Source organism: Amyelois transitella, chromosome 10 (assembly GCF_032362555.1).
Source record: "Amyelois transitella isolate CPQ chromosome 10, ilAmyTran1.1, whole genome shotgun sequence".
NCBI lineage: Eukaryota > Metazoa > Arthropoda > Insecta > Lepidoptera > Pyralidae > Amyelois > Amyelois transitella.
The window spans coordinates 4,181,485-4,202,785 of record NC_083513.1 but is presented as its reverse complement, the minus strand read 5'-3'; the positions used below and the strand labels follow the sequence as shown (position 1 = coordinate 4,202,785).

General features: G+C 33.7%; 1 protein-coding gene across 6 annotated transcripts in view; it reads left to right on the top strand.

The window, feature by feature from the left end:
* The window catches only part of LOC106137696 (homeotic protein antennapedia), a 178,316-nt gene that overhangs the window by 85,683 nt on the left and 71,332 nt on the right, over positions 1–21,301 (top strand). For 3 of the 6 annotated variants that reach the window (XM_060946156.1, XM_013338584.2, XM_060946159.1), the window contains one exon: positions 2,695–2,750. The exons of 2 other annotated variants lie outside the window; for them this stretch is intronic. The gene's annotated coding sequence lies outside the window, so the exon portion shown is untranslated. Of the gene's footprint in view, positions 1–2,694; positions 2,751–15,509; positions 15,886–21,301 lie in introns of those variants that run through there. One more of the 6 variants, XM_013338586.2, reaches the window with a different exon arrangement.

The following is a 21,301-nucleotide window of genomic DNA, read 5'->3' as shown; positions in this document are numbered from 1 at the left end:
CACAAAAAGTATTTCTAATCCTCGGAATGGCGGCGCGCGATCGGAGGGGAGAGTGGGGTGTGGTGGGGACAAAAAACTAATAATAACAGTGTGTGTCACCCCATCAGCGCTGCGGGCCGTTTGTGCCGCACCTACTCTACGTCAGCGTGATTGTATGCCATTTTGAAATTTCGGAATTTGCATTGACACTCAGACTTTAACAAATATTTTTGTAATTATAGGTACTAGCTGTCCCGGCAAACGTTGTTTTGCCATATAAATTATTTTTAAGTCACTTCTAGTAAAAAAAATGTTAAGGGTGGACAACCCTTATCACTAAGAAGTATGAAAAATAGATGTTGGCCGATTCTCAGACCTACTCTATATGCTCACAAAATTTCATGAGAATCGGTCAAGCCGTTTCGGAGGAATACGGGAACGAACATTGTGACACGAGACTATTACATATAAGATTTTATGGTTATTTTAAATAAAATTTGTATAAGTGAACAAAACAAAATTTGCGTTGTTGCTTTGTAAAAATAATATACCACAAATTATTAAAGTCATACGTAAATTATAAGCATGTGTTAGCCATTAGTGCACATAGGTCGTATACCTTACATAGTCCGTGGTTAAAAGGATAAAAGTTCGGGAAATTTCAATTATCTGGTAACTAAACTTGATTATACTCATAGTGTCAGATCAACAAAAACAATTAAAAATAAAAGAGTTTGTACTTACCTAATTTCATATACAACAATGAAGTCCCTACCATTCCTCCTGTTACCAAAGCCGGTACCTAATCTATCCTATAATCAGCGTAATTATAACATGCCTCTAGTGTGAGTCACGATTTGGACTATCTAGCGAGGCGAGAGTTTAAAAACTTCGCCCTGTATATACCTAGTATAGATAGCCCGCGCGGGACCCCGATTATGATCGCGGCTGAGAATTAGGCTGGAGACACAACGAGGGAATAAATAAAATATTTGCCTTCGTTGTATCTCTGAGTATCATACATATAATTACAGCTTTATCTCTTGCGCGGAATAGACAGACCTGACTGTTTTTAATACAGACTTAAAGGCTATGCTATGAATTTCATCATTTAGTCCTCTTGTCAAACATGGTCAATGCGTCTAAATTTTATGATTTAAAGTTATGTCACCAATAAGAATGAGTTACTTATTTATGTTTTAAAAATCAATTTTAATCTCTAAAACAAGTCACACATCAAAAGTCTATATACAACATTTTAAATAAAAAGTTTCCTAACAACTGGACGCAAATCATTCCACTCACACTCGTTCGCACATAAATACATATATTGTTTGCGTCCATTGTAACCCCAACTTAAGTCCGAGGCCGTGAGTGGCCGGCTGATAATCCAGCATGTAAACACGCGAAACACGATCGCTTGCTTGAGACCGCCGCTGTCGTCACAGAAATATCTACAATCAAGTTTTAACTATGTTAAAAACAGTATATTCACAGAAGTGAATAAAGTTGGACATAACTATGGTATTCTTTATAGAATCGGACCTCTGTAGGCAACTCTACACTTATTACTTTTTTGGTGACTGGAGTTTATATGATATATGCAAACACTAGAGGCCGCCCGCGACTTCGTCCGCATGGAAACCCTATCAATCCCGCGGGAACTCTGGGATAAAAAGTAGCCTATGTGTTATTCTGGGTCTTCAGCTACCTACATACCAAATTTCATGGTAATCGGTTCAGTAGTTTTTGCGTGAAAGAGTAACAAACATCCATACATCCATACAGACTTTCGCCTTTATAATAGTAGTAGGATATATCACGCTCTGTCCATTGTGGAGTAGACTATTTTCCACGCTGCTGCTGTTTGCTGTATATTTGTATAAAAGTGTTGTATTTAGTATTTTATTTACTAGACTAGAGGCCGCCCGCGACTTCGTCCGCATGGAGACCCTATCAATCCCGCGGGAACTCTGGGATAAAAAGTAGACTATGTGTTATTCTGGGTCTTCAGCTACCTACATACCAAATTTCATGGTAATCGGTTCAGTAGTTTTTGCGTGAAAGAGTAACAAACATCCATACATCCATACAAACTTTCGCCTTTATAATAGTAGTAGGATTATATTGTTCATTTACTACTCGTAGTTTATTTGTTATCTTGGAATTTGATAGAGCTCCTTACACGTCCCATGAAACAGGAGTGACAAATTTCAGCTTTCTGCGCCCAGTAGTTTTAGTTGTACTTCACTTATCTTTCAGTCACGCAGTAAAGCACGATATTTTTTATATATTATCATATAGATTGATTACTTCCTTACAATAGTGTAAAAAGTACATTCAACTTTTTTGAAGAGTTGAACAAAATTTGCTAGCAATGTGCGGTTAAAATTGTCTAATGTGCTATGTAAATTTAATAATCCTTTTAAATTGACAATAAGGACAATGGGAACGCTAAATTAAATTCAAATATCGAAAGAGGAAGTCGCGCCGCCCTCGCGTCTCTGTGAGATTTATTGTATTTGTCCTACGCTTATTTCATTAAAGCCTGTCACTGGCTGGAAAGCGCCTATTAAAAATTAAAAAAAAACTTCTATTTTCTTGTATGTACTTTTTGAATAAAATATTTTTTAATTTAAGGACAAAGCTGGTTAGAAAAGGAAATAATCTTATAATGTCAAAGGTTTTTTATTCACTTTTATTATTTTGTTCCAGGTAAAAATCAACAGAGACTGCTGAATCTACTAAACTAATTGCTACAAAAACAATAGGTAAATTGAAGAAAACTTTGTTTCAAAATATGCCTCTTAAAATCTCTAGACTGAAAATGGAAAACGAACTGGGAGTTAATGGATTGAATGTTTCAAAACAAGAATAAGTCGAAAGTGCTCTAGAGGGTTAAAACGTTATGTAAATAGAACGAAAATCGTTTTCTAACTGTAAAAGCGCGCAAAAACTTTTTGATAGAAATGTAGTATGACTCAATTTGTGACATAAAACAAGTGTATGACATATTTATCAATACTGAATCGATTTTAGCAGCATAGCTCATAGTATTAATTTCGCTTGTTATACCAAGAATGCGGTATTATGTACAATAGGGTGTCCCGTCGATGTATGAAAAAAAAATTTTTTTAAGCTACTCTAATGCAAGAGGTGTCAAAATTTGCGTAATTGTATAGACTATACAAATATAGTAAAAATAGTTGAATTGCGTGTCGTCTTTAGGGTTCTACCACACTTGAAAGTTTACAAAATTTTATATTTTACCATATGACCTTATACACCTGAAATGAAATAAAAAACAAGTTACAAAGTTATTTTTTTCATTAAAATCAGTGATTTAAGGTACAAGAAAACAACTGAAACAAAATTGAAGCTGTAAATTAAAACAGAAAGTTAAAAATTAAATTTATTCTTGTATGTAAAATTTGGCATTTCTGCTCGAGATTGTAACCTGTTTCGTATAAATCCATTTCTAGAAGAATCGTCCATTACACTTTGAGAGGCCTCTGTAACTAGTCTTATATCAATACCCTTAACATTTTTTTAAACTTCTGTACGAGATTTAGATACAGCTCTGTGAATTTTGTTTTTATCGACAACCAGAGTATTCTTTATCTTCGGCAGAAACCAAGCTGACGTCAGCTAAAACTGCAGAAACTACAGCAGCAGCAGATCGCGTAGACAAACCTTATCTATCACAGATCTAAGCAACTGTTGGTAATTGCAATGTATTCCGGTTTGCTTTTGAGGGAGATGGTGTCTCTGTCGAATAAACGTTCGTCGGCGATGAATATACCTATTAACGTTTCTGAAGGAAATGGAAGCATCAAATCTTTGTCTGAATTTGTAGCTATAGAATCACATTCTCGAATGAAAGAAGACTTTATAGCCGCCCTTGTAGACTCGTCGACTTGTCTCTGCTGTCGTTTCATTATTCTAGCTTTTTCCTTTCTATCAAAACACTTATAGCCATTTTTCTGTCATTTCTTTGGTCCAACAAAAAAGCTCGCTCATTAATGGAAACTTTCATATTTTTGGACACGAACAAGATACAAATGAACTGCATTTACAAGCAGCAACGTCAAAAAGCTTCTCAGATAATTTTAAAAATAACTTTACTTTGTTTTCCAAACTGTAATTTTGCTTGCTTTTGGGGTATCTTTTTAAATTGAGGTACCTACTTCTCGTAATACGACTTCAGCAATTGAGTGATTCGCTCCTTAGTTACTGACGGAATTGAAGCTTTAGCCCAGATGCTAATCATTTTTTCGGATATAATCGAAAATATATTTGAATTGGATGAATCTTTTCCATTGATCTTGACTTTTAAGTCATATCTGACAAATACAATATATTTAATCAGGTCTTTTATAGTTGGTAGCTGTTGGTCATACATTTCTTGGTATGGTCCCAATAAATCACAACTAGTATCACTATGCCTCGAACTCATTATTAAAATAGGACTATAGCAATAACTTATTACTACTTCAAAAGCAATAAAAAACGCTTAGTCTTGTAGGAAACACTAGCTAGTTGAGTCATGAAAATGCTCGAAACAAGTTGAAAATTGAATGCATCTGCAGGTTGAAACTTGACAAATTCGAAGCCGCTGGTAACACGTTTTGGCTTGTAAATCAATGTAGTGTGTGTATTACATACAACAAAACATCAAAACTTATATATTTATTAATTTTTACGCTCATTACCAAGAATGCAAGATTGCCATAAAAATGCCAATTTCTGAAAACTTTGACGATCGGTAGAACCCTAAAGATATCGTATTATATATTTTTTTATATTTTTGTAGTAATCTACGATTAATTACGCAGCTTTTAAGATGTCTTGCATTAAAGAAATAAAAAAATTTTTTTTTCGGGACACCCTAATGTACAAACAATAAAAATGTATATTATATATTCAGTCAATAAATCTGACCAGATTTTTATGAAAATATATGATAGTTATAGAGGTAATAATTATTAGAATATAATGAGTAAAGTCTCAATTTTTCGCATATACATTCACTTATGAATAGAAAGCATTGAATGGATATCTGTCTCCTTCACACTTGGGAATAACCTTATCAATCTAACACGAATCGAACAATAGCGTCCCATGTTTGATTTATACAGTCGCTTAGTAGAAACATTACGGATAATTATAGTACAACCACCACTATTTAATGCTTTTCGTATATTTTATTAATATTTATTTTATACTTACCTAAGTTTCTGTAAGAATAAATATAGTTTTTATTCATATTCCTAAAGTTATAAAATTATTCATAAAATATTTAGGTAAATTTTGTTATCCCTAGTTCTACTTTCATTTTAATGGCATTCTCGTCAGATGTTAAACAATCTCAAACTTATCCGTTGAAATTTGTTATTAATTATCGGGAAAAGCATTTTTTGTTCATAAGATTATTGCTGACTTTTTATCAATATTTTCATAATCATCTAGGCGAACTATCCATACTTATAATATAAAAGCGAATGGAATATGATCGTATGTAGATAACACTTATATAAAACTCGATTTCTATTACGCAATTACATACTTATTACAATTTACTGGCCCTTTTTAAAGAAACCAAATTGTAGAGTTTTTAACAAAATCGTAATTAACTTTCTGGGTTGTTAATTTCAAATAGATATTCAGCCACGTTTTATATAAACTTGTTGCTTTAGGCATTCGAATTTCAAAAGCGATCCAATTTCAAATTGCGAACTGTCAATTTGGAAGGCCAGACAAATCCCAAGAGGCGTTGCGCGAGCTATACTTCCACGAAAGCCGAACAGAAGTAGGAGCTCAGCTCACGAGGTTTTCAAGGGTGGTGGCTGCTTTCGGCGGGAAAGCAGCGGCTTGAAGCGGGGTGGCTGGGGTGGGGAGGGGCGTGATGGCTCGTATTGATTTAGTGCCGTCGTCGACGGAGCTATGTACTGTTAGGTAGGTGAGTATCGTCCGCTGTCGCTTGCTTGATGCGCTTTCTTTGAGCGAATTTTTGTTGCAAAGCCATAATCGTGCGATTATTCGCCATTTAGGCAAGACGTATTTTCAGCGATTAATCACATTCTGAACGATCAAATTATGGTTTAAAGTTTATCTGACATTATTAATCTACTTTGAGATGAAAAAACTTAAAATAGGCGTACTAATGTTATTTCATATTACTGTATTTAATATAATACAACAAAAAATAAATCCATAAATATCTTACAATTTACAGTTAGTACTGTACTTACAAAACTAAAAGTGATGAAACCATATGTATCCCACTCCCACCAAACCTCTCACAAAACTATGCAGAAAGTTAGATCTTACAAAAATAAAAATATCCTCATTACAATTTCAAGCATATCATATAAAACATCCGTGTAACATCGAAAATTTCATACGAAGTCGTATATTTTCTAAGGAAAAGCGCTTTTCTCAGCTGCAACGCTTGATTCCCCAGGGATCTGCGAGCGTCGAAGATTTAAATGGATATTTAACTTTAGTCTCGAGAAACCTAAAGTCTATTGCCCGCTCCTTTTTTCTTAAAAGGGAAATCTCTGGAAGCTTTTAGCAAAAGGTTTCAGTGTATTTACTTAGTTTGTTTAATCCGTGTTCGCTTCTGTTTTAAGATTAATTTGCTTTGTTTAGAAAAAGGTATTACTTTGATACTCTTTCTGTAGGTATAGGTAATACGTTTCAAATAACATTGTAGTAGTAATTTGATCATTATTAAATTTTATTCAAGTATTATTAAATTATTTTTTATACACAAAAATTCTCTACAGCTGACATTTGAATAGAAAAGTGAAAGTCTTTTATATTCTTTTATGTAATTTTTCCACCTGTTCTAAAATGCTGGTTGTTTTTATGAGCGCATGATGAGTAAAATTTTATTAGTCTCACCTCAACAAGTTTATTTCAAACTGTTTAGATTAATCTCAAATGTTACATAGTGTATAATAAGATAATAAAGAATAGTAAAAAAATTTGAAAAAACAATATAAATAATAATTTGATAGCTCTTTATTTTAAAACAAATAAGGAATATTCTTGAGAACTACATAGTTTCATAAGATTTGAAGGGCACAATTTTAAAAAACAACACAATACAATCAAACATAACTATACAGTTATAAATTTTATAACATGACGATTACAAAAACTGTTTTGGCGGGTAACCCGTGTACCATAAAGTGTTTTACGACCGTTGTAGAGCTATCGCCTACGTTTACAGCCGAGTTTCGCCGCTTCCTACTTATTTTAATTACCATTTTAATTACAATACGACCAGATAACAATCATAGTTACAAGCACTATTGTTCTGAATTAACCACAAAAAACATTATTAATTGTACCAAAATGTATACTTTATTAGAAATTTTCGCCAGACAAAGTTTAGCCCCCAAACGCATTGTTACTTCTAACTTAGACTTATTTTATATTCGCTTACTTGAGACAGTTGATATTTGCAATTCACTGGCAAAAGTCGCTCGGCAGGTAGGATTTTAAAGTTATCTTTTATTTATAACTACGTAAAGAGTCCCTCTCTATATTTTATACCATGAGTTTTCGATTTTGATTTAGTTATTGGATGTACTGTATGACCACATATTTCAAAAATTAATTATTAAATAATAGTTCTATTGATGACTGAAATACTATTAATTAGATAAAAAGAAAATATAATTGTATTTACTAGGATAAGATTAAAATTCTTTAAATTTACTTACGACATGACATGATCCGATACGATGAATCTTATAAAACCTATTCACGGATTTGATCGACTTAGGTATGACTAATACTTCCAAAAAAGAATCTTAAAACAATCGCCATAAGTTCCGTTATACATTTATAATATGCTCAAGTATAGTAATATCAATCAAACATCAAAAATATACGTCACATAATTCACGCGTATAATCTAGATTTCTCACTCGATTGCCGCGAGTTACGATCGAGATACGAATCGGAATCGAGTCGCAACTGGTTACATTCAGAACTCCGGAAACCAGCGGGTGTTCTCATAATTATATTCACGGCTGATATTTTTGAACTTTCACGTGAGCTCTTTATTTCGGCGTTTTTTTTTTCTAAAGTTCGTGATTTACGCGAGTTGAAGCGGATCCTGTGAGTGTCGGGGTGTCGAAAGCTTTATGCGGCACCGGATTTATTTTGTTTTAAAAGATCCCTATTGTCACCGGTAGCGGTATCGCTTTTTAATAGTCTAACTTATTCGGAATGTAAAATAGATTTGTGTTAAGTTCGTTATATTTATTAAATTTCTTTGAAATATAACAATTTTGCATTTATAGGTACACTCCAGAGTAGAAAATTCTCAAAAGATATGTTTTTCATACTATTAATTCCAATAAAATTTTTAAACCTTTGCATGAACTATTCGTCACTGAACTAGTTATTATTTTGATAAATCAAATTCTATAGCGTAGTAACCTTCACCCTAGCCAAATGAACAAAAACAAAAGATTTTGTAGTAAAACTAACAATACATAGAAACAATAGAACAACACTGATTTAGTTCTAAAACATAGATGGCGAATCAGAATTTCTGATTCGTAGATAAGACTAGTATGATGAGAACCAACTATTTTTGGGCACATCTACGTTGATAATATAATTTGGCCTTGGGCGTGGGATGGACTTAAAATATTAACTTTAGTGTAGTTGGCTAGTTTTTTTTTTATTATTAATACTGAGTGCTTGTTCTTTTTATCTCGTCCCATCGTTAAGTATTAACGGCAAAAATATGTAGTGTTTAGATTCTACAAGTTTATTCTCTGTTGTTCCGAGAGGGTCATTTAAGTAGTGTAAATTTTCAGAAAATTTAATTTTTTGACAATAAAGGTTTGCTTAATTTTACGGTTTCATTATCAATTATATTATTATGGTGCTATCTAGCTATTAATTTACTTGATTGTAATAAATAGTCGCTTTACTTCTGCAAATGGGACACAAATAATAAAAATATGAAAATCGTAAAAAAATCTGGTACTGGCTGGTTCCATATGTTATTGAAAAGTTTTATTTTTAAAATTCTACATTAATGTATTCATGGTCTATGTCCTGTATTACCAATAATAGTATATTATTTGTATAGAAAGGTGCAAGCGGCAGGTGCGTCAAAGGTCACTTTCCCAGAAGGTATGGTAATTCCAGCCAGCAGTGAAAATAAAGACAATATTTTATAGGTATCTGATAAACTAAATCTTTATCAAAATATATTTCTATTATGTCACAAGTTTATTAATATAGTATATCTTAAACTCAATTATAATTTTTTATCATTATACTCCTAGCAATTCGCACTGTGAGAATCACATCAATATCTAGCAGTAGCTTTAAAGCAGTGCTAAAATTATTCATGTGTAGGTAATGTAGAAAAAACATTATATTAAATAATGTATGTAATAGATATTATACTTACTTCACAAACGGAAATGTATGTTTCTCAGCCAAGAAGTTTCGGCTATAGTACACTATGTCTGTTTGTCAGTCACACGCGGTAACGTAATCATATATATTCATAGTATCAAAAATAGAAGATTATATATCTTCATATTATAATATTTGCATTATTGAAATGGCGCAAGAAAGCCGCGTCTGTGACTCATGCATCGGATAACATATTTATTTATTCTACAGAACATTAAATATTAACGATCAATTTGATTATCTTTGAAACAATAAATTATTCATCGCTAAATATAATCATGCGTGATAGACAACAATATGTACGTGTACTGAATTATAATGCTGTTAAAATACAGTATTATGTATTGAATTTGTTTATAAGGGATCAACTTAATTTCTTATAACCATAAAATGAAGCTTCTTTTTTTGCGTTTACTATATCACTCGTAAAACTATCACCACGTTTTGAAATTTAAACAAACAAATAAATCATGAGGTCTCTTCTCATTTCTGTAAAGCTGAATCATTCCCAACAATGAGTTAATAATCCAATTAAAATTTCCTTAGACTTGTGTCCGGGACCCCGTTTCAAAATCAAATAAATCTCATCTCAGACGGAAATAGCACTCCGTCCGTCCATAAATCCCAGTCTATTTAAGCAATCTCAAACGAAAAATTAAAAATAAGCCGCATAACACGGTGTCTCTTACAACTTTCACTATAATAAAAAATAAACACGTTCGAAATTTGAATCACAACCAACCAGTATTTTTAATTTTAACGTTTAAAAAGTGATCTACTTTCTAACTATAAATCAAAGACGTTCGGCAGATTGAATTTAAAATTATGATAGAGAATTTAGTGACTACCTATTTTTTGCAATTATCTCTAACACAATCAATGCTAACGTTCGCGCGATGCTTATCGGGTTAAGTAAATTAATGCAAATTTATGGAACGCCGCGGGATTCGGAACGCACCGCGCTCGGCGCCTAGACTTGTTGCTGGCTCTAGATAATTTTACGGTACAGGTTTCAGAATGTCTTTTCGTTTCAAGTGGAACATTTTGGCTGCGAATTGCGAAGATATGTTCCCACGCGTTTTTCAAGAAATGTTTTTCTTTTTAAACTGGTTTCCGTATAAAATATTTTTACATACCACATCAATGGTCCCACCCCACCATTTATTAATCTCAATCTTAATAAGGTACAAGAGGTTTTTGTGAAATATTAGAAGAGTATAAATTCCTGAAAAATACTGAATATTTTAACGTTCTGTTATACTTTGGGAATTTCTTCTCGACTAAACTCAACAATGTAAAAACCTTATTAAGTGGTTACAATGAACAAGATTTTCCGTTCCCATCTTCATATTAACGCTTGTATAAGGTTAAATGTATTGCATTTCTCATTGAAACTGACAAGTCTTGCTCAATTACTGTAATTAATCCACTTAAACATGTTTTAATGACACCTGTGATTATCACGTGATAAGTCATGTTAAGTAAACAGACTTTATCAGCATTTAACAGCATCAATTCGTCTTTACTTATCTCAGAGTTAAACGATGTTGACTGCGCGATCTAATTAGGGAATTTTAAAACGCAGATACATATTAATTATTTCGGTTGCATGTTTAATTAAAATTTACCATACGTCGCCTTCATGGCTGGATATACACAAAACGTAGTACCTACAACAATATTGAATATATTGTATGATAATTTGGCCATGTTGGCGCTTCTTTATATTTTTTTAACAATTTGTGTCAAACTTCATTTACTGATACTGGACTGGTATTTCAAAGTTTACCACTATAAGTTGTAAAATTAAAGCAATGAATAGTAAACACTTAGGTAAGTAATATGTAAATTCAGTTCTTTTCTACATGGATGTCGGGCACAGATCCATAAGAATTCAATAAAGTGATTAACATTAAATATACTTCACTCCTATTCATCCATTTATCTTATAATAGTACAGAAAATTTATAGTATCTAATGACAACGGCAACACAACAAATGATAATGTTAGACCGCCGCTACCGTAATTAGCACACTCGATTAACTTAACTACTATGTATTTAGCAAAATGTTAATAATATCGATAAGTATCGATAAGCTATCCATCGACGCTCGATACAAAAATCGTTGGCGGCACCTAGTTAATCATGGCGCTGGCGTGCACCTGCTCGAATAAACATACATATTCATTAACTCTGTATCGGTTTGCAGTCACTATCGATGACTGTGTCCGCGTACCTTCGATAGTCGCGAAAACTGAACACCTTTGAAAATAGAACGCCGCTCTTTGTTTTTAATGTTTATGTTTTTTTTTTATTTTTTCAACCAGCACACATACATGATATCAAACCTTTTTTTGAAAGAGTTGGCAGATACAATACCTATCTACTTACCACGATTATAACTCGCTTCAACTATATTCATAACTCTACATGCAAGCTCATCGGTTAAGGGTAGTACTTATATCTCTTGGCCTTTTTCGCCAGGAAGTCGTTCAAACTCTCCTTATATATTTATTTACCAACATAGCCAAACACATTTAAAAGTTTTAATAAAAGAATAAACCTTCTTCTTTTAATTAGCTTCTTTCTATAATATGTTGACATCCAGTAATTACATGCTTTATAAATCGCTGAAATAATTTATTAATTTATTCGTTCGATTTCTGAATCACAGACGCCGATTCCGAGCCCACATGAGTTGATAACCTCCTGTGTGATGTGTACCGGCAGCGTGACAGCCTATTCGAATTACGAATTCGGACGTTTGCGATACCGCTTGATTGGTTTTTATTGACGACCGTTTATACTGTTTGGAGATTATTACGTAGATTTTTTTATAGTTTATACTTGAAATAAAAAACTCAAACTAATCTTTAATAGTTAATGTAAGAGCTTAAGATTAGGAGTTTGTCTAAAGCCATTTACGCTAGTAAGTATTTAATATGTAATGATAAGATAAATCGCCACTAACAAATTATTTTCACAATACAATCCGCATGGGAGACAAGCCTATTACTAAGCCATGGCCTTATAAAGTAGGTTACACGATATCTTTAGGAAGCCTCTATACGGAAACATTTCTAATTTGCAAAAAGCTTTTTTTTTACTTAAAGACGCCGGTATCACGCAACGGTATCGATCACTAGCCAGTATTTTTCCTTATAACGAACGTCTGTAATCAGAGAACAATAGGACATGCAAATAGCGCCAATTAGATAAAGAAAAATTCAAAAAGCGAATTCAATTTAAAATGAGAATCCGCCTGCGTTGATCGAAGCGAAATTGAAAAGAGAAAAAAAAATGGTATAAACAAAAATAGATATCCCACTAGCAATAGCAAGTCTCCGTTGAAATGGAAATAAAACGGAGAGGCTTTTTGTGGACGAAATAAATTAAAAAGTGTGTCGCGATTGTGTGCGGTGACGTTTCGCTGCGTCCGCCCGATGCCGCGTCGACTATCATATTCGTTGTTTATTGTTTCCACTACAGTATCAATTCAAACTGAATTTGAGCTAGTTCAGTCAGAGATATAAAACATTATACAGCCTATTAGCATCGTAGAATAGACTATCGTAGAAAGGTGCTATTGTAATTGGCTTAAGTTTTTTTAATTAAGCAATAAACAATAATGACTCTTAACGATTTGTGCGATCACATTAAATAATTAAAACAATTTTTTCGCAACAAAACTGAGGATAAATGAGCTGACAAACTTCGTTTAATGCACCGAGAATCGGCAGTGTTCCGTAGGCATAAACAGGGGAAGTTTTACCTAAAATTATATTTGTGGGTCGTCACGCTCTCCCTTGGTGGGGGCGATTAGAGGGTTCCATTGTGATGTAGGCGGACGAAGCCGCGGGGCCGTATTCGTAGACTAGCCTGCGGATCGCTTAACCTACTGTAGAAAAGATGTGTGTTTTAGAATATTATATTAATATAATGATTATTAGCCGCGATGCCGTCTGCGTAGCTCGTACACTTGGCTACGAATTGCTACAAAAAAAAAACGTTTATAATCAATGGTGAGAATAAAAACAAAAAGAAAGTTTGTTCTTCCTTTTTGATTTTGGCAGGTTCTTTTAAAAATATGCTTATATAGAGCCAACAATATTCGTAAGAAAATATTTAATGTAGGCGTAAGAAATAATTCAGATTTTTTTGCATAACGTACAATCTAGTAAATTTAGATCGTATCTAAAATTGGCATCCTTAGATTCTAATATTATAATAACTGGTTAGAGGCCTTCATATCGAAAACATCTGATAATTGTTGAGCAATGTCTAAGAAAAAGTATAAGCCGCCGGCGTATTCTATCATGAAACCTTCATCGTGCTAACGGTATTTAAAATTTACGATTTATTACTTCGACGTTTTAATTTACAACAAACCTAATTCGACATGCCGTACGATGGGAATTTAATACTATTTTCGATTGTAAGTATATAAGTATATGTACGGTAAAAAATATGTGACTGTGTGGACACTAACAGTATAACATAAATATTACTTATACCGTTGTCGAATTTCTTAATTTATGCGAGATAATAATGAGTTTAGAAAAAGTGATTTTTTTCAAGAATTTTTTCAAGTGATATCCAGTTATAAACTAAAATTTGGCAAAAAGATAGAATAGACATTCAAGTATAATATCGGCTACTTTTCTTCTTGAAACTCATACAGAAGCGAAGACCCGACAAAAAGTCTAGTGCAATATTTTAGACCAAAACGATATATTAATTATGAAAAAAAATTATGAGCACAGAATCATGTTTTTTTTTAAAGTTGAATAACATAATTAGCTGCAATCTACCCTATTGTTGAAGGTACTATAAATAGGGTTCATTTGTAATCCGACCGGCACTTAAGTTGTGGGGGCAATCGGGCATTATACGCGTTCCCGACATTTACGCTAGTTTTCTACTGAAACCAAATTTACGGAGTGCTGACACCTTGGCGCTTTCGTCGCAAAATATGGCGCTTTTTCGGCTAAAGCAGCTCCTGAAATTCGAAGCTTCTTACCTAGCGTAGCAACTTTGTAGTAATACCTACAACGCTTTCTAAAATTCGAAATAAAAAAAATTAAGGCAGTTTAAAGGTATAACAAACGACCAAAAGAAAAATAACTTTTTACAAAATACTTAGTCAACTAAATGTACAAAAGATCTTTAGCGCTGGTTTCTTTTTTTCAATCTGGCGCTTTTTAGGTTCATTTTCATCGGAAGGAGTTGGCAATACCGCGCCTACAGCCTTATCAAGATTAAGTTGCTTTCGTCAAAGAAACCTGGTGAATGTTAAACAGCGCGTGGGTCAGATAGCGATATCAAAGTTCGTGTCAGACTCAGTGTAATCATAGTAGGTTGAAAAATATATAGTAGGTGATGCAAAGTGAAGTAGATAGCTCGTTGTTTTATAACAGCGCCGTATAAGCATATACATCAAATTATGAACGAATTTAAAGCAGAACTTTTGTGAGAGTAAGTCGAAGGAATAATGCGTTGATGTCTTTTTGCGAACATATACTTATTTGGTAAAGGAAGGTGGAGGAAGTTGATAGTTGAAGAATATTAAAAATACCTGTGGAAAATGAATTCAATTTTGATAAAAATAAGTGCCAAATCGTCTTCTTGTTTTGTCTGAGATTATTTATAGAAGCAAAAGGTGAATCTATCAACGCAGAGCCAAAATCACCTAAAACTGATTTGGCTGTTTGGCATGCAGACAAAGGGACGGTATTTCTTATACATTGACATAGGAGGGTTACGATGATTTTTCATAAACTTCTATGAGTGCTATGCCCCTAGCAATAGATACGCTTTCATATACCTATTTGAAAGCGGACATACACACTCATAGGTCTTCAGACGTGCAGGCGTCTTAATTGCTTCAAGTTTACTTCAGTTCAGACCCAATATAGGCCTGTCAAACTCGCATCCCAAGTTGAGGGCTATCCCGAAGTTTGGGAAGAATTTTTAATCAGGCGGCGTCTAGGCGCGCGGGGGTGCCAGCGGCGTCGCGGCGGCGGCGCGGCAGTGCGCCGCGCGCGGCCGACGCGCCGCCCGCCCGACCGCATTCGCCGACATGCGACCACGCGCCGACACGCGGCCACGAGTACCTCCCAACGCACAACCGCGACCAACAACGCAACTCTGAACGCGCGCGCGACAACGCACGAAACTGAATAAGTTCGACAAATCCTCCTCTTACCTGGACCACTATATAGACAAAGTGACTCACCGTTTTCTTTTACTAGTACAAAATTATATATCTTTAGTATTTTTATTGTTAAAGTACAAATAATGTAATTAGCGGCACCGTAGCGTCTATAGTTTACAGAATAATACAGGGTCAGTTTTGTATGAATTCAATGTGATTGTAGTTTAAGTCGCCGAGTCAAAATTGCTGCTGTTCATACTGCTTCTAATTAAGAATATCGACAGTAATTTTTAGGTAAGTATTTTCTAAAATTTCGCCTTAATTTAATGCACTTTTACAACTAAAATATTAAGTGTAGGTAAGTACTAATTTAATATACCTAACAGTTCTTATCCATATCATTGAACAATTAGACTAAAAGGAAACAGTTTTAAATCAAAACCAAATTTTCATCCTACAAAAAACAAAATACCTACGTCACATCAAAACCAAAACAAACCATATATTGCGTAGTGTCAGCGATACCCATACTCCGGCTGTATCTAACTGTCCGCTGTGAAAGGATGCGTATTCCGGTTTCAAAGGCTAGTATGATTTAAACGAAGCACCGAAGTCTTAAATCACGATAGGTGGCAACTGGCAACCCGAGAGCCCGACAAGATCTTTCGAGCAATCCGCAAATTGTTTGTCTCGCGCCTAACAATTTAAATTTAGAACGAGCATCGATGGTAAATCGAACGCAATTGTTTTGAATACACCAGCGAAACTTAGCAAACATAGAATTCAATGAACGGTGTATATATGCCCACGTCAAAATTTTGATAAATGGCTATGAACCGTATTAACGTTCGTTGTTTATCATTGATTGGTTGGAATAATTTTAATTTAGTCAAAGTATAATTAAGCTTTAATATTTAAATGAAATACCTATCCAAATTACAATGGTAGAAATGCATTACATTCTCACATATTTATTACTAACTATTAAGCTTAATGTTACATTAAGCGACGTACTGAGCCCATGGGAATCACGCAATAGAAAAATGGGGAAAAATTATGAATAGTTTTATCTTTCGGACTTAATAAACAATGACTTAAAACATGAAACAGTTTAAGATAAGTCGTGTGGTGAGTACTCTACCGTATTTCGATACAGACTGCGGATGAACTTAAGTTAAAAAAAGACATAAAGGTACTTACTACCTAATGTAATTAACTTATAGGTAGATTTAAAATATGCCAGTTTGGTAAATTATGTGTTTCTTTATTTTTATTAAGACTAGAAAATTCTGTATCGTAGGCACTTATCGAATTTCTTTTCTTTTAAATAACATACATATTTCTTTATTTAAACAGAGTACCTACGCTTAATAGTTACAAGCAAGTGCGTTTCATAACTTTTTGTCATTTGCGACATTTTTAACTCAAAATCGACAAAAGCATTAGCATAAGCTTTTTTGCTGAGTAAAAAGAATAGAAAATCACTAAATCATATTTGTGCTTTTGTTCCGCGACAAAAGCAGGTCTATTTTTTATCTTGCATCTTTTTGGACGCGTGGGCATAACGGTAAAACGCACTATTTCGGCGCTCGCAATGGTAACAAAGCGTATGGATTGCGCAAGAGGCCTTATTTTGTTTTGTTCACGATTTTTCGTGAATAGAATAGACATTGTTACAGGGTGGTCGGTGAAAGCGCCTCGCCGCTTGACTTTTATGAAACTACGCTTTTGTTGTTAAATGTGAAATAAAAATCTAAAATTTATCTGTAATTCCATTTTTACGTTGAATATTGGATGTGCAGTTTTCTAGTTCTTTGTGTAGAAAAAAATAGTTATAAATCAGGTAAGTGAATAAGTATTCAACGGATGTAGGAAATTCAAGAATAAAATGACAAACCTTCAAATAATTCTTCTTTCTTTTCACTATTAAAAATATCTTATAAAAATCTTTGCATTCATACCTCCTTAAAATTAAAATAGTCAAACCTTGAATGAGCTTTGATTAAAAATATAAAAGTTTCTACAAAAAAACCTGAACAATAAATTATATCAGTATTCAAATTAAATGCGCGCTGCAATAAATATGTTTCCAAAAATATGGCTCCATATAAAATGCAAATTAGCTAAGTTTTTCTCACAGTTTCACCTGCATATTTACCATGGTCCATAACAGTTTATCAGTCACAACATGTTGGGCAAGAGATGCAGTCGCCATGACCCGGTTTATTCATGTTTTTATTTTCTAGATCAATTTCGTTTCCGACCGTAGATAAACTTCATAAATTTTACGACTTCCACGTTTCGAAACAATTTCGATTAGTTGATTTCGCACGCTTTTACCGAATAAAGTCGTTGATGCTTGAAAGAAATTTGTATGTTAAAAAAGTATGGAAGGCAAAGGAAAATTAAAAAAAAATATTATTACGTTGAACAACTTTTTACAACTTGCGATTAAAAACTTTGACTAACAATAAAGATAACAGCAAATCTTTAATGGTCATCTTAATTCTAAGTCCGTAGCCGCAGTCAACAAAAAAGAATATCTAGGTATACACACAACGCGGGCGGTCTGCGCTTATTTTATATTTTAAAAAAACGCGTCACCGCAACACTAGTGCCATTTGGTTCTGAAAAGCGATATAAATCATTGTTGAAACGAGTAATTAAAATAGTATGCCAGAATCAGGCGGCCGTATGCCCAGCGGCTTGCAAACAACTGACATTGTGGAGTACGGAAAAATGTCACCGGATAATTGGTAATTCAAAAATATTATGTTTGAAAATAAGTCTTACTATATTTATTTACTTATCCAACTCTCTGGGATCGTGGTCATCGGTGGACCTAGGACCGTGGATAGTCAGCATCGATGGAGGAAATTTAATAATCGGGAGAGTTCAAAGAAAGGGAAGAGAATACATATTTACGGCCTCTGTGGCGCAGCGGTAGTACGCTTGTCTGTGACACCGGAGGTCCCGGGTTCGAATCCCGGCCAGGGCATGATGAGAAAAGAACTTTTTCTGATTGCCCTGGGTCTTGGATGTTTATCTATATAAGTATTTATTATAAAATATAGTATCGTTGAATTAGTATCTCGTAACACAAGTTTCGAACTTACTTCGAGGCTAACTCAATCAGTGTAATTTGTCCCATTTATATTTATTTATTTTTATTTATTTATATTCCTTAAAGGGAAGACTGAGTCAAAAGTCTTAAAAAACTAAAGTGTTGAACAGAATGTTCAGGTGGATTATATAGATAAAAAACTGAGACTCAGGTAGTGACATACATATATATAGTGACTAGTCCATTGTCTTAAAGAAGAATCCCAAGTTAATTGGCGTTGCCCACACGCATTACAATCGGTATGAAAAAAAAGGGATGACAATTGCCACTATTCAATAATACAAGAAACGAGCTATAAAGTTGTTTAATCTCAATATGCCAATTAAGGTTACGGGTGCAAGTATTAAACGGCTGTGCGGCCTTAAGTACCTCATAAAGCAGGATTTAATGGCCCGGCCGTCTGAGAGGGATTCCCATGCCGCGACTTTTTTACTACGTGAGTGCCGTTGTATCTTTTGAATGGAACGGTATTTGTGTGTTCTTTATTTGAAAACATTGTTAAAGAACAAAAATTTTAATTTTAATTTTTTAAAATTTTCCAGTATCTTTTTTTTTATAAAATACATATTATTTCAAATTAATCACTGAATATACCTATCGAATAATGAATTTTGTATAGTACCTACGAGTGACGAAAAAATATTGCGTAAATTTATAAAATACACCTATCCACGTATTTTATAAATTTACGTAATATTTTTTAAATAAACAAGGAGATATACATCAGATATACAAGGAGAGTGTGGAGGGAAAGGTCGGAGTGGGAAGACCTAGACGAACGTATCTTGATCAAATTAAGGACGTCCTGGTAAAGGGTCAGGTCAAAAGTACCCGAAACCTACTCTAGAATTCACACTCGGTAAAAAAACTATAGCTAACAAAAGTATGTAAATAATCCTTTCTTTAAACATGTGTGACAAAAATAGCGAATAATTTAAAAACGAAGCTGTCTATCAAGTTGCCAGGCATTCCGTTAATGTGACACGATAACATCTATCCGCTGGTCATAAACTTTATTACGAAACCTTTTAAATTATGCAGTTAGAACTTTATATTAAGACATAACTCATAAGACCATTATACGTTTCAATATAAATGATAAATTCATGTAGAAGTAGTTAAGAAGTGTTAACATATTTTTGTATGATGGATGATGATATGTATGTAAGGAAATAACATTATGATCATGAGATCTTTTTAGTAGAATGATGATGAGTTCTTCTTTTGATGTATTTAAAAAGTCACATCTTAATTTTAGTAAATACATATTTTTTAATTGCTCCTTTTATATTTTCTACAGATTTTTGGATATTAGCTCGCAATGCGCTGTGAAATTACAAAAAGCTACAGCAACGCTCCACCTAAAACCTACAATGTTAATAAATAATTAGATCTAAATGTAAAAAAAGGGAATAAAGACTGTCCCATGTATAGATGAACTGCATTTATTACATAAATATTATCATTTCTTTAAACAGAATTGTTTTCACATTCACATTTATTAACAAAACGAAAAACAAAAAATTTAATACAAATCACGGTTATGTTCAAGAAGGTAAAAAAGATATAGACATAGCATTTCTAGGTATATCAACTCAATCCATAACCGAATCTAACTGAAACTCTCACGTAATTTACGCACTCTGAGGCTGAGCGTTCCCCAATCCCGGGTACTTACTATGCAGAGCATTGCCAGGCGCCCTGATTTTTACTCGACGTCGACACAAAAATGTATTACCAAGTGAGCTGAACGTCTGAAGGACTGGGACCGAACATTTGTGACAGATGTTCACTATTAGTCAGTCCATTTGATCAAAGATTTTCCGCAATCAACTTATTTGTGTAGCCTATACACAGGCATTACTCGTGTAATTCTGTGTGTATATTTTCAAAATCTATTTATTTCTTTTTTTTTAATAATGCATTGGCAAATTGTCCATATACCTATACTGTTCAGCCTAAATCAAACTCAACTGAAACCTCGAACGTAATTTACCCACTTTCAAGCTGAGCGTTCCTCAATCCCGGCTGCTTACTATGCAGAGCATCGCCCGGCGCCCTGATTTTTGCCCGATGTCGACACAGAAATGTATTAGTGAGCTTAACGTCCACAGGACTGGCATCGAATGTTTGTGACGGGAATTTACTATTTGTGTAGTGCGTCCGATCGATTTTCTGCAATCAGCTTATGAATGTAGCATATACATAGGTCATACATACATCTAGCGGTATATAATTTTATGTGTGTATTTATTATAATTTTATGTGTGAATCTTTGAAATTTGTTGCGTCCTTATTTTTATGTGCTTTAAATTAAGTTCATATAAACTGATAATATTTGATGTACCTACTTGTTACGTTACAAGTAGGTATCGAAATTTCAAAGTCATACACGTAATAGTTTTTCATTTCGTAATCAACTTAATTACTCACTAAATAATTACCCATTGGCACGAACACATTCAATTTCGTCATTTATAAAACACGTCGCGACTCTCGTCATCTGGTAATTTCGTATGTTAAAGCAATATAATTGCTAATAAGTACCTTGTACTTAATAACTTAGTAGATTCTGTCGATAAAGGG